Below are 15,980 nucleotides of genomic sequence, written 5' to 3'. Positions count from 1 at the left end.
GTATCTTCTCAACCCCTCACCAGGAACTGGGGATTTGGGGTGAGATATGGTAAAACATGTAGATAACCCCATGGATGCAAAGAAAGTTTGTGGAAGCATTGTGGGTGAATGGATTGGTTTTCTATGGCACCCACCAAACCTGGCCAAGCTCAGATTCTGGAGCAGGAACCAGCAAAGTCTCCATGCCCTACTCGTAGCATTTAGGTCAGGAAGGAATGGAGATAGCATTCTTGGACTCTTCTGGGGATGCTGGGACCCTCCTGGAAGAGACAGATGGGTCAAACGACGGCCCTGGCCCCAGGAAGGGGCCATAGGTAACTGAACACCAGCAGTAAGACCACAGGTGACTTGGGGAAGGATTTTAAACCAAGTGGCTCATGGAGAAAACAAAATTTACTTAGGAAGGAATTGTATAGGAATACTGTTTGGACTTGATTTCCCTGCCTTCTAATCAAGACTGAAAATTTGAATCTGCTCACAGAAAGGCCCAGCATCTCCAAAGCTTGGCAGGCTGTGTCTTCCAGCAGCGTTCACAGCTTCAGGCTCTCACCGGCTTCCTGAATTTATTTGGCCTGCTGGTCATGTTGCCATAGTGTGTATGAAACGTGTAACACAATCCTACCTCTTAAAGATGAGCTAACTTCAACACTGAGTTTTGTATTTTTGTGCATTTTTTGGTATATTGTTTATTCTTTGAGAGGTAGCATCCTGTTTCAAATATTCTTTTGTGTTTCTGACAGTGTTGTTGATTGGGTCAGAACGTCTGAGCTGTGGTTTGGTGAATTTTAGATTTTTTTTTTTTAAAGGTTATTCTCGCCCTGGCCGGTGTGGTTCAGTTGGTTGGGCAGCATCCAATGTGCCTCGGGGCACATGCCCGGATTGTGGGCTCAGTCCCCACTGAGGGGCACGCAGGAGGCAGCTGGTCCATATTTCTCTCTCTCTCCCCCTCTTCCTTCCTCTCTCTCTAAAAATCAAGTTCTAAAAAAATCTTAAAATGTCATTCCCTGTGCTATTTTCAAAACCTTAGATCTTTAGTTCTTCCGTCATTCAAATGTTCAAAAGCTATTTAGCTTGGTTTATACATGTTTTCTTTCTCTTCTTTTTATAATGATGAAGATAATAAATTTGCTTTGGGGTCTGAATGCAGAGAAAGTGAACTGATCCCCACTTTGTCTGCCCCCACTTTTCTGCCCCCAAATCCCACCATTTCCTTTCTGAGCGGTAGAAGGCACCTAAGGAGAAGTAGCTACCCTCAACCTCACTCTCCGGAGCTGTGAAACTCAACAGCCTTATGGCATCCTAGAATAATTTGGATCTCTCAGGAACCACGGTATAAGAATAGGACATGGCCAAACTGGGTGAGGTCTGGAGTGCGGTAAGGGCAGGATTCGTCTCCCAGAATCCTCCATCTACCACCTAACCAGTCACAGCTTCTCCCATTCACCCCTCTTCCGAAAGTCTACAGCTAAGAGACTATAGTCTCCCATATTTTCCGGCCAAAGCGAGGGGTTGTCTGAAAACTCCCCTGAGACCTGTAGATGGAGGCCTCTGGCCTTTGTTCCTGTTCATGAACCACTGAGTCTTATCCTCCTAGTGCGAGCTCCTTCCCTGTGCCCGCAGTTCCAGGAGCACAGACTGAAGCTCCCTATCTTGCTCAGGGGCTGCTTGTCTGTGGCAGGTGCCACAAGCTGCCCCAGTGGTTATTCTCAGTGGCTCTCCCTAAATTCCCACCACAGGTGGCTCATCCTACTTTAGTTGTTTCTCTTGCCTGCGTTTTAGGCCTCAAGCATGTCCCCTGGTAGTACTCAGGGCTTGGGACTACAGATCCTGCCCTAGTGACTTTCCCCTTTTCACAGTCTGCCACCCTAGGGAGATGGACCCAAGACCCAGGACTTTTCTCAGTAGCCGATACCATCCCCCCAATTGTTTTTTACCAGTTCAAGAGGGGAGAGAGAAGAACACTTCAGCACTCCCCAGCATTTGAGACACTCAAGTGTTAGGGGCCAGAAGTGTTAAACAATCCTTAGAGCTCTGGCCTTAGACCTGTGGCTCTAAATCTAGGGACCTCACCTCTTTCTGGTAGAAATGTGTGGAGGGGGAGTCCGCTCCGAGCACAGGAATCAAAGGGAAAACACATTTATATAACTGCCCCCAAATATACCAGCTATCTGCAGAGGGCAGTGACATGGCCCTGGCCTTTGTGGATGAAAAGGGCCCAAATGCTAACCTGGTTAGCTCAGGGAAGGCCTTCGTGGAAGCCTTGCAAACTCAGAGACCTGAAATAACCACAAAAGATGGTCTGAAATGAAAGCTTTTTAACTAAAAGCAGTCTGTGGTGGGTAGTCACAACCTAAGGCAGTATTTTTCCCTTACAAAGGTTAATTTTCACCTTAGCTAAGCCTGTCAGTTGTCTTTTGCACCTGAGTTAACACCTGCCTTTGCAAAACAAAGTAATTTCCCCTCTCTCAGGGCCCTCAATCACCAGGGCAGAGACCAGGAGTCTATCTTGTTAACTGTTGACTGTGAACTCTCCCATACCCACCTTTGTAAAAGAAGTATGTGCAGCCCGGCCGTGCGCGGCTCAGCGGCTGAGCATCGCCCTAGGATCCAGGAGATCGGGGTTTGATTCCCGGTCAGGGCACATGCCCGCGTGACTCTCTCATCATTGAGGTTTCTATCTCTCTCTTTCCCTCTCTCTGAAATCAATGATGATATATTTAATAAATAAAAAAAGTAGGTGCCTACCATTTTACTTTTTACCCAATTCCAGAGGTTTCCCCACTTTGCTTTCTCCCCCCTCCCTAATCTATCTCCAATGGACTTCTTGTAACCCACTTAACGTATCCCTTTGATTGTAATCTCTAAAGCAAGGTGCGAAACGAAACTGCCATTCTCCGAGCATTATGCATTATCTCAATCCTTTGAGGTTTTGGCTTCCTGGCAATTGATGACAGTTTGGCTCAGATGAACTCACAAAAATTCCTCACAGGTTTGAGTGATTTCTTACGTTACCACCTTCCTCTGAGATGTGCCACTTATTTAGAGAGCCTCCAAAGGTCACGGGAAGAGGAGGCTCGGCTCTCCCTAGCCGGCTGTGCTGAGATCCCTGGGAGGCTGAAGAGGAACCTTGGGCAGGAGCCCCTTGCCCTGGCTCAGGGCCATTTGGTGAGGAAGTGGGAACCGTTGGGGGAAGGCCTGGCGCAGCTTAGCACACCAGGCTTCAGGTCAGATCATTGTAATGAAAAATGTGAATTAAGTGTAGATTCAGTCTTGGGGGTATAGGAGGATAAACAGGTGGGTGTGTGACTTCTCCATTACCCACTGCAATTTCCATTCTTAAATAGGAATTTTCAGCCTCCTGTGCTTGTCTGATTTCTGTTCGAACAGTTTGAGACCCTGTTACTGTTTTAAAATGAATGCGTGTTAAGATGAATCTCCAACTCAACAAAAATAAAACTCAAAAAGCTTTGTGTAAAAAAAACAAAAACCTTCACTGCTTTGAAGAAATTTATACAATTTTATTAAATTAGTCTCTTGATATATGTCTTAGAATATATCATTACACTGAAGATTAATCATCTCCAACTAAAGATGGAAAGAGAGGTCCTCAGTTGTACAGTTAAGTGGATTTTGAAATATGAACATTTTTCTTTACATTTGAAGTCCAAAGGACACTTTAGGCACTGTAGTTTGAGCTCAAAAAGATATACACTGCAAATTTGTGACGTAATGGGCATTTTGCTTCTCATAACTTTTAACAGCACAGGAAGTATTTAAAGCAACTTGACACTGTGATTCAAAAAAGTTATTGTTGCCGAAATGACTTTACTGCAGTAAAAGTTTCACATATAAACAGTTTGCCTCATAATTTTAGGTTAAACTCATTAAAGAGCATTACTGAGTGTTCAGTAAAAGCTAATTTCCAAACCATTTAGTGTTCAACAGTGGTTGAGGGAAGTTTTCACTTGTAAAAACATCCTTATAACATTATCATTATAGCGAAAAGGTGGAAACAAACCATATGTCCATCAGTGGATGAACATTTTGAATAATCAAAATGTACTATATTCATACAACAGAATATCATTTAACCACAAAAAGGAAGACACTTCTGATACATGCTACAATATGGATGACGCTTGGGGACATAATGTTAAGTGAACTATGCCGGTCACAAAAAAGACAAATACCGTATGATTCCACTTATATGAGGTACCAAGAGCAGGCAGATTCCTAGAGATGGAAAGTACGGTGGTGGTTTCTAGGGGCAGAGGGAAGGGAGAAATGGGAGTTACTGTTTAATGGGTACAGTGTTGCAGTTTTGTCAGGTGAAACAAGTTTTAGAAATGGATAGTGGAGATGGTGGTGATGGTTGTACAATGTGAATGTGCTTTTTATCAATAAACTGTACACATAAAAAGTTAAGATGTTAAATTTTATGTTATATGTATTTTACCACAGTTTTTAAAATTTCCAGCTCAGTCCTAAGCTCAATCACAATAATATTTTACTACTAAAAGCCATCAAACTGCTGTCTGGGAAGCAAGTCAGGATATTCAGGCTTATTTCTGGGGAGGGGAAAAAAATTCTTGGAACTCATAATGGTTAAATCCGGAAGAGCAAATGAAGTTCACGGTTGATACTGTTGGTTCGATAACACATAATAAATTCAAATATTTGCCACAGACTTTAAACACCTTACATTGGCAAAAGCTCTGTAAGTTTCTCCAACTAAGCCTTTTCTGCTCCATACATATTAGTATCACCATCAAATGTAACACACCTTATCTGACTCAACTTCAGGTTGTACTGAATTCGTGATTTCTCAAGTTCTTTGAAAATATTCTTACGTGTAGTTGTCCAACACACACTATGTTGAGAGGTTAATTCTTCAATCACTTTGAACACAAATGTATGTGTCCACACACAACTTGTACAAAAATGTTTATAGCAACATTATTCATCATAATAGCCAAAAGATGGAAAACAACCCAAATGTCCAACTGGTAAATGAATAAACAATGTGGTATGTCCATACAATAGAATATTATTTGGCAATAAAAGAATGAAATACTAATACATGCTGCACTATAGATTAACCTTGAAAACAGCATGCTGAATGAAAGAAGTGAGTCACAAAAGACAATATAATATATGCTTCCATTTATATGAAGTGTCCACTGTAGGCAAATCGATAAAGACAGAAAGAGATTAGTGGTCACCTACGGCTGGGAGGTGGCAGGAAAATGGGTAACGATTGCTAATGGGTGTAGGGTTTCTTTTGGAGGTGAAAAAAATGTCCTAAAATTGATTCTGGTAATGGTTGCATGTGTGAATTGTATGGTATATTAACTATATCTCAAAAAGCTATTATAAAAAAGAAATAAGAGTCAAAGAAAACAGGTTGTTATCATTTACCTTGTTTCTTAATTGACTATTGATGTAACTCTCAATGTCTTCAACCCCAAGCAACTGTTTTCACAGAAAGGCTGATCATCTTAAACAAGTTAATTTTCTCTGGGTATATTTCTTTGGCTGTTACAATCAAACACGATTTAATAAACTAGCTACCAGGCCCTGGCCAGGTAGCTCAGTCGGTCAGGGCATTGTCCTATTACACCAAGGCTGTGGGTTCAGTTCCCAGCAGAGCACATACAAGAATCAGCCAATGAATGCATGAGTAGTGGAGGCAAAAGAAATAAAATGCTAAAATTAAAAAAAAAATGAACTAGCCATCAGTAAACGGCTTTCCTTGCTCGGATAACCAATGAGTCACTCAGAAACCTTGGTTACAGCCTCCATTTCGTTTTTCACTTTTGTGAAGAAATGAAGCTGTAAGGAGATGTGCCATCTAAAATTTTTAATGTCTTTTATGATCTAGCCTCAGAAGTCACATTCATTTCTCCAATAGCCTACTGGCTGCACAAGTCAGCTGTATTTACTGTGGGAGGGGATGGTACAAGAACATGAATGACAGGAGTCAGGAGTCATGGGGAGCTATTTTATTTTATTTTTAATTGATTTTAGAGAGAGGAAAGGGAGAGAGGGAGAGAAAGAGAGAGAGAGAGAGAGACCGATTTGAGAGAGAAACATGGATCGGTTGCCTCCCACACATGCCCTGACCAGGGATCGAACCCCCAACCTAGGTATGTGCCCTGAAGGGGAATTGAACCCGCCACCTTTTGGTGTCCGAGAGGACGTTCCAACCAACTGAGCCACTCAGGCCAGGGCACGGGGCCATTTCAGAGGCTGCCTACCATAAGGTCCTTTAAGTAAAATGAATCAACAAAAAGTGCAGGTGTGAACATTATTATTTCTTTTAAAAAGTTTCTGTTGTAATAAAAAATTAATAAAAAAGAATGTTTTTGTTGTAATGATTCTAATGCAAACATTGAGTAGTACAAATTCACACATGGCTCATAGTATTCATATGCTCCTCCCCACCCCCCAAAATCCAAGTATACTATTAAGGCAAATGTGAATATTAGTTATTTTATTTATCATTCACTTATTCACTTATTTTTTTTAATACCTTTATTGATTTCAGAAAGAGGAAGGGAGAGGAAGAGAGAGAAATAGAAACATCAATGATGAGAGAGTCACTGATCGGCTGCCTCCTGCAGCCCCCCCACCAGGGGTTGAGGCCGCAACCCGGGCATGTGCCCTGACTGGGAATCGAACCCCGATCGCCTGAATCCTGGGTCGTCGCTCAACCGCTGAGCCACGCCCGGCCGGGCCATTTATTCATTCTTTCAACAATTATCTATAGAGTACCTATCACATGTCAGGTAGCATTATAAGCATTCTAGATCTTAAAGGCACTAGTGAATAAGACAGTTCTTGTCCTCATGGGGCTTCCATTTTAGTGGAGAAGACACACACACACACACACACACACACACAATTCTCAGGTGTAAACCCAAAAAAGGAAAAAAACGCAAAGAGATAGCCTAAGTGCAGGTGTTATTTTAGTTCGGTTGGGTAGGAAAAACCTCTCATAGATGAACTTTGAATAGAAACTTGAATGTGACCTTTTAATAAATGTTTACTTTAAAACATATGAGCATTAGTAGTGTTTTTTTTTAAATTATTTTTTTTAACCCTCACCTGAGGATTTTTTTTCCGTTGCTTTTCAGAGAGTGGAAGGGAGAGAGGGAGGGAGGGAGGGAAGGAAAGAGAGAGAAACACTGATGTGAGAGAGACACATCGACTGCTTGCCTTCCTGAGTGTCCCAGACCAGGGGATGGGAGGGAACCTGCACCCAGGTACCTGCCCTTGACGGGGAATCAAACCCCAACCCTTTGGTGCTCAGGCTGACGCTCTAACCAATGAGCCAGAGCCATTAGTAGTTTTTAGATTGTTACAGGGACAAATTACTCAAAACTTAGTGGCTTAGCCCGGCCGGCATGGCTCAGTGGTTGAACATCGACTATAATTCAGGAGATCATGGTTCGATTCCCGGTCAGGGCACATGCTGGGGTTGTGGGCTTGATGCCCGGGGGGGGGTATGCAAGAGGCAGCCAATCAATGGCACTCTGTCATCATTGATGTTTCTCTCTCTCTCTCTATCTCCCTTCCTCTCTCTGAAATCAATAAAAACATATTTTTTAAATTAAAGAAAACCTTAGGGGCTTAAAACAACAATAACTATTTATTGTTTCTCACAAATTCTGTGGGTCAGGAATTCAGATGTGGCTTTTCTAGGCAGTTCCAGGGGGGGTCTCTTGAGAAGCTATGGTCATTTGAAGACTTAACTGGGGACAGAGGATCCGCTTCCAGGTGGCCCCCTGACAAGACTGGCAGGTTGCAGCTGGTTGCTGGCCAGAGGACTCAGTTCCTCTCCATAGGGTCTCTACAAGGCTGCTTGAGTATCCCCATGACACAGAGGCTTGTTTACCCCACAGTGAGTGTTTCAAGAAACAAGGCAGAAGCTGTAATGCCTTTTATGACCTAGCCTCTGAAGTCACACACTGTCACTTTTGTACTATTCTACTGGTCACATAGATTAGCCCAGATTCAGGGTTGGGAGGGATGACACAAGGGCATAATAGCAGGAAATGAAGATCCTTGGGACCATCTTAGATGCTGGTGGTATAACCACTAAAACCATCTAAACCATAATTTTCTCTCATATGTTTGTAATAATATTAAACAAGTTACACAGGGGGATAAAACCCACTAGTGAACAATAAAGTATTTTTTTTATATTGGTTCAATTTCATTCCAGTCCTTACCCACATGCATAACCTGTGTACATTAACATTTATAGGACATTTCAACCCAACAATAGCAAAATACACATTCCTTTCAAAGTCCACCCAGAACATTTACTAAGGTATATTTACCAGGGTAGGCCATATTCCAGATCATAAAACAAGTCTCTTCAAGTGTCAAAGGATTTAAGTCAAACAAGGTAGAAACTAGGTATACCTGATCACATGGATTAAGTTAGGAATCACTAACAGAAACATCTCTAGAAAATCCCCAATATATGGAAACTAAATAATAAGCTTTTATGTAACCTATGGGTCAAAAAAGAACTCAAAAAATTTAGATGTATTTTTAACTTGGAAAACAGTATAGAGGTTCCTCAAAAAATTAAAAATGGAGCTGCCTTTTGGCCCAGTGATCCCTCTCCTGGGAATGTATCCTAAGAATCCTGAAACACCAATCAGGATTGCACCCCTATGTTCATAGCACCACAGTTTACAATAGCTAAGATCTGGAAACAGCCCAAGTGCCCATAGTAGATGAGTGGATACAAAAGCTGTGGGACATTTACACCACGGAATACTACGCAGCTGTAAAGAAGGATCTTGCACCCTTTGGACAGTACGGATGGACCTGGAGAATATTATGCTAAGTGAAATAAGCCAGGCAGAGAAAGACAGACATCACATGACCTCACTTATATGTGGAATCTAAAGAACTTAATAAACTGATGAACAGAATAGACTCAATGACATGGAAGCACGGAACAGACTGACAAATGTCAGAGGGATGGCGGAGGGCGGGTGGGTGGAGGGGGAGAGAGTAACCAAGGAACTTATATGCATATATGCACAACCCAAGGACACGGACAATGGTGTGGAGAGGGACTGGGGAGGAGGGTGGGACGGGGTGGAATGGATCATTGGGGAGAAAAGGGACATCTGTAATATTTTAAACAAAAATAAACAAAACAAAAGATATTTTTAACTAAACAAAGACGAAAACAAAACTTATTACTATTTGTGGGATGCCTCTGTAGCAGTACATAGGAAACATTCATGGCACTGAAAGTTAGGGGGAAAAAGAAATGTCTCAGATCATTCACTACAGCTTGCACCCTGAGAAACTAGAAAAAGAATAGCAAATAAATCCCAAAATATAGCGAAAGAAAGGAAATAATAAAGATCAGAGCAGATGTCAATGAAATAGAAAACAGACAACCAACAGAGAACGTTAGTGAATCCGAAAGGTAGTTCTGTGAGAAGATTCATAACACTGATAAACCTCTATCCAGACCACTCAGGATAAAAGGAGAGGAGGTGCAATTACTGAGCAATATGAGGGACGAGAGAGGTGACATCGCTACAGGTGCCACAGACGTTAAAAAGACACTAAGGGAATAGTCTGACAACTTTACACATTCAATAAATTAGATAAAGTGTCAAAATTCCTTGAAAGCCAAACTAAGTTTCACTCAAGAATAGATGACCCGAGTACCCATATATTTTGTAAAGAAATTGAATTTGTATTTAAACTTGCCCCCCCCTAAAAAGAACTCCGTTTTTAAAAAATATGTTTATACTTTTCACAAACATTTAATTTTATAAATTAAAGGGAATAAAATTCAGTTTCCATATGTTGAGGGATTTTCAAGAGGTTTCTGTTAGTGATTCCTAACTGGATTTCACTGTGGTCGGGTACACTTTGCATATAGCTTGTATGACTTGAATCCTTTTACAATTATGGAGACTGCTTTACGATTTGAAATATGGGCTGCCTTGGTAAATACACCTTGGTAAATGTTCTGGGTGTGCTTAAAAAGAACGTGTATTCCACTATTGTTGGGTGGATTGTTTTAAATGTTAATGAGGTCAAATTGGTTGGTTATGTTGTTCAAGTCTTCTATATCTTATTTGTTTTCTGTCGACTTGCTCTATCGGTTGTTGAAATCTCTGACCATAACTGTGGGCTTGTCTATTGTCTCATTTTGTTCCTATCAGTTTTGCTCCCTATATTTCCAAGGTATGTTATAAGATGTGTAAATGTTTGGGATCATTATGTCCTTCTGAGTAATTAACCACATTACTATACAAAATGAGCTACTTTAGCCCTGGTAATAGTCTTTCTTCTGAAATCTACTTTGTCAGATATTGATACAGCCTCTCTAGTTTACTTTCCATTAGTGTTAGCATATCTTTTTGTGTGCTTATATTTAAAGTACATTTCTGGTTGGCAGCATGTCTTGCTCTTTTATCCGATCTGATAATCCCTACCTTTTATTTTTTTAATCTTCACCTGAGGATAGTTTTTCCATTGCTTTTCATAGAGAGAGGAAGGGGGAGAGAGAGATAGAGAGAGAGAGAAAACACATTGATGTGAGAGAGACACATTGATTGGTTGCCTTCCATATGCACCCTGACCATGGCTGGGGATCAGGTCTGCAACTGAGGTATGTGCTCTTGGCTGAAATCAAACCCTGGCCCCTTTAGTCTGCTGGCCGATGCTCTAACCACTGAGCCAAGCTGGCTAGGGCAATCCCTACCTTTTAATTGGAGTGTTTAGAGCATTATATTTAGAGCAATGAAATTATTGACATGATTATATTTAAATCTATTATCTTGATATTTATTGTCCATTTGTCTTGATTTTTGTTGTCTTTTTCATCTTTTACTTTCTTTTTTGGGGGGGATACCACTTTTCTCCTTTGTTGGGTTATTAGCTATAACTCTGTTTTGTTATTTTTTGGTTGCTTTAGGGCTCATAGTGTACCTAGTCATTTCCCCTAGGACTTTTCCCATGAGAGATGAAAGCATACATCACACAAAGAATTGAACATGAATGTTCACAGCAGCTTTGTTTGTAATAGTCAAAAACTGGAAACAGCCCTAGCTGGTTTGGCTCATCATGGTTAGAACGTCAACTCGTGGACTGAAGAGCCCCAGGTTGGATTCCAGCCAAGGGCATGTACCTTGGTTGTAGGCTTGTCCCCGGCCCTGGTTGGGGCGCATGCAGGAGGCAACCAATCGATGTGTCTCTCTCACATTCGTGTTTCTCTCTCTCTCCCTTCCACTCTCTGAAAAGCGATGAAAAAAAATCCAAGGGTGAAGATTAAAAAACAAAACAAAACTGGAAACAATCTAAATGTCCATCAATACATGAATGGATAAATAAATTTGATATATCCATACAATGGACTACTACTCAGCAATGAAAAGGAATGAGTTGTATATACACGTAGGAACAAGAATGACTCTTAAGATAATTATGCTGAGAGAAAGAAGGTAGACAAAAAAGAGTACATACTATTTGGCTCTATTTATATAAGATTCAAAATCTGCAAACTATTATAGTTAAAGAAACTATATAGCTATCTGGGGATTGTGGGGGATAGGATAAGCAGGGAGAAATGGGTGGGGAAAATTACAAGGCACAAGGGAGCTTTGGGGGGGCAGTGTTTAATTATCTTGCTTGTGTGATTTCATAAGTGTACACATACATCAAAACTTACAAAGTTATACACTTCAAATATGTGCAGGTTATTGTATGACGACTGCATCTCAATAAAGTTTTAAAAAGAAAATCAGAAATAAGGAAAAAAAAGTAGGGAAAGAAAAAATGTGATCTATAATCTTACCACCTAAATATGAGAACTGTTAGCAATTTGGTCATAACCAAACTTTACAGAAGCCTTTTCAGATACCCAAGTGGTATCTGGAATTTTTAAAAAAAACTGTAGTATTCTATTAGGTTAATAAAAATATTTGACTTTTCTTTCATTGCTAGGGTCAGTCTATACTTTTCAAGGTAGTAGTGTTATTATTGTTATAATTGTACTGAAATGAATATTTTTATTTCAATATTTACCCAGTCATCCAAACAACAGATTTTGAAACCTTCTTAGGTACACTTCTCTCACCACCATAATCAACTGATCACTAAATTCTCTCATTTCTACCTCTTCAATACTCTGATATCTGTCACCTCCTTTCCACTCTCATTGTTAATGTGATAAGTTAGTGTAAATGTATTAGATTTGCATAAATTATAAACAAGAGCACTAAAATCACACAATATAGACTCTACTGTAAGGGGTGTGTCTCACTGTGGGCAAGGCTCTGATGACCAGGGGTGACCTTCAATTCTCTTCTGGACAGTTGCAACAATGTCTTCATTCTTATATCTTAATGCTAAAGATATTAAACCAATAAATCTAATAAAATGTGAAAAAACAGTTTTCCTTGAGCATTTAAATGTTGATTACAAGTTGATCAATTAATTAAATAGCTATGTATTTCATATAACTGATTATTAATCACACACATATATATTTACAAATACCATTAACATCATGGGTTTTATTTTTAAATTATTTCTATACTAATATTTGTGTCTTCCTACTCCTACTGCTATTCTTTTCTCTTTTTTAATTTTTTCTGAAGAACCCGGTACTATTATTTTGATTTCCTTCTGAATTGCAGAAATATTACCAGGCCCAAAGGAAAGGTTAAAAAGCTATACCATCTCAGACAAACTGAGGCTGTAGAATTTGGGTCACAAATAATTTTATTCTTAGTAGAGCCATGGAGCTTGGCTGCTTCTTATAGTTCAAGTAACTTAAATTGGTTTACCTGCTTCCAATCTTGACATTCTTAAAAAGATTTTAAATATTCTGGAATGTGAGGCTCTTCTGTCATCTTCCAGATAAAATACAAATTCCTTAGCCTGATATATAACATCCTTGATAATATAGCAACCCCTTTCCCAAGGCCTTTGCAGCCTCATCGGCTACCAGTCTCCCATACAAACAGGCTTCCAGCCATGCTCAACAACTCTTTCTCCGCCAAATCCACATCCCTTGAAAGGCGAACTCTTGAAAACTCTTCAAGTCATTGCTCTCTCTCTCTTTCTCTCTCTCTCTCTTTTAAGTTGTAAAATACAGCATAGAGAATATAGTCAATAATATTGTATATAACTATGTATGTACCAGGTGGTTATTAGAAATATCAGGGGGAAACTCTATATAAAGTATATTATTGGCTAACTACTATGCTGTACACCTAAAACTGATATAAAATAATATTGAATGTAAAATCTAATTGAAAAACAAAACTTACATTAAAAAATTAAAAAATAAGACTAAGTCTCTAGCCACTTGTTTGCAGCATGTCCTCAAGTCTTTGTCTTTCAGGCCCTTATCACTTTTGAAGAGCATTTATCAGTTATTTTGTCTAATGTTCCTCAGTTTGGGTTTGTCGTTTTCTCATGATCTAATTGAAGTTATGCTTTTTGTAAGAATATCACAGAAACGGAGTTGTGTCCTCAGTCCATCATATCACAAGATTCCTAATGTCAATGTGTCATATATATTGGTGATGTTGACCTTGATCACTTGGTTATGGTGGTTTCTGTCAGACTTCGTTGTAAAGTTCTGTCTTTCCCTTTAAGTTAATAGCTATCTTGGGGGAGATACTTTGAGACTATGCGAATTGTTTCTCCTCACACTCACCCACTAGTTTTAGTAGATGTTGTCCATGACAGTTATTTGGGGGAGAAGGGTTGTTAATTTTTTTAAATAATTTTTTATTTTTCAATTACAGCTAACATACAACATTATATTAGTCTCAGGTGCACAACCCAGTAATTAGACATTTATATAACCTATGACGTGACCACCTCGATAAATCTAGTACCCATCTGGCACCATACATAGTTATTACAGTATTATTGACTATATTCCCTGTGCTGTACTTTATATCCCCATGACTATTTTGTAACTACCAATTTGTGCTTCTTAATCTCTAGCCCCCAAACACCCCTCCCCTCTAGCAACCATCAAAATATTCTCTGTATCCGTGAGTATGACAGTTATTACTGTGATGTTTTGCCAATGGTGATTTTCTATTTTCTTCTTCTACACTAATTGGAATTCTATATGGAAGAGTTGTCTCATCTCCCCATGTTTATTTAATCAATTATTTATAGTATGGACTCATGGATATTTATTTTGTTAAGTGGATTAACATCCAATAATACCATTATTTATTCTGTTGCTCAGATTGTTCCACCATTGGCTACCAGGAGAGCTCCTTCAGGTTGGCTCTTTTGTTCTTTCAACAAATCCTCTTTTTTTCCTTTTTTTCTTTTTTAGTATTTTCTTACTTTCTGGGACAACAAGGAGTTCCAGATTCATCTTGCCTCCCCTGCTCCATCTTTGAAACCAACCACTTCTCCAAGGGGCCTGCCCTGATTTTAAATTGGAGAATAGCGTTCAGAACCTAAGATCTGGGTGCTGTCTTAGTATGCTTCTTACACATTCTAAGTGTTCTAAGTAGTGTTCTAAGGTATTTACATAGGGTGTGGAGTTTTGCCATTAGCTGGGACAAATCAGGTGTCATCCCTTCAACATTCTCATCTTCACTTTTTTTTTGCTTTCCTATCACTGGACTCTTTCTCAGGAGCAATGCTTTTTTTGACAAAAGATGAAAGAGGGAAAGTCTTCCATTAAAAATTGTCATTACTAGCCCGGCTGGCATGGCTCAGTGGTTGAGCATCGACCTAGGATCCGGGAGATGGAGGTTCAATTCCCAGTCAGGGCACATGCCCGGGTTTCAGGCTCGCTCCCCAGTCGGGGGTATGCAGGAGGCAGCTGATCAATGACTCTCTCTCATCACTGATGTTTCTATCTCTTTCCTTCTCCCTTCCTCTCTCTGAAATCAATAAAGATATATTGGGGGGGGGGTTGTCATTATTGCCTCCCTTCCCCCACTCTATATGTAAATTCAGACATAGACAAAACACCCATTGTCTAACACCAGGCTGTATTCTCAACAGAAAAAAATATATAGATGAGAGAGAGAGAGAGGGTGCCAGACCTAGGATTACAGTGCCTTAATTGAAAAAAAGTTGGCCCAAAGCAGTATTTCAAATTGCATTTTTGTATGCTGCCCTGTAGATTTTTACACCCTGGAAAAATTGTGCCATAGAAAGATGGGGGGTGGGTGTATGTGTACATAGTAAAGATTGAGAAAGGCCTTGTGAAAGAGCAATAGAGAAAGGAAAGCCAATATGATAACTGGGCTGCAGGCGTTCTCAGTTGAATTTAAGGAGAGGGTACTGATGGAAGCTGAGGACCTGGAAAGTGCCAATGTTCTTGAAAAGTCTTCTGTGTACCCCTTAGAGATTTTGGTGCGTGCTAGTTAAGGTAAGCGGTAATAACCACAAACTTCAGTGGAACTCCTGTTTAAAAGGTACTGTACTATGTACAAATAACACCTCAACAGTGGTTTCCTTGGTATAAATTCACGATCTAGTTGGGTGGACCAGACACACAGAGGAAAGGAAAGGAGGACTTTCAGTTAAACTTGAAAATTGAGCCTATGCTTTTATTACTATTCCTCCTGACATCTAACTCAAATGGCAGAAGCAGAAAACATAAATCCATAAGGTGAAGAGAAAAAGAGAGGCAATGAAAGAGATGAGAAATGACAGTTCTTTTGGAATCTGGAAAGTGGATGGAATAAACAAGGCCAAAGCGTAGGCCCGCAGTGAGGAAATGCCAACGAAAAGCAGGCCGGTTGACGCCACAGAACCCTGGACAGGTTCCAAACTTCACAGCCCCATACACTCAGCCACGGTGCAGGAGGGCTGGCGGAAAGTTTATGTAAGAAGCTGTGTCCCTGTGTACCCATCTCCTGTTCATGCTGTGTTAGTGGGTTTATTTTCATTATTTTTATCCCTGTACTGTGACATTTTGTGAGTGAGCAGTAGTG

This window comes from Miniopterus natalensis, chromosome 4, assembly GCF_054644295.1.
Source record: "Miniopterus natalensis isolate mMinNat1 chromosome 4, mMinNat1.hap1, whole genome shotgun sequence".
Classification (NCBI taxonomy): Eukaryota; Metazoa; Chordata; class Mammalia; order Chiroptera; family Miniopteridae; genus Miniopterus; species Miniopterus natalensis.
Note: the sequence above shows the minus strand (reverse complement) of the source record.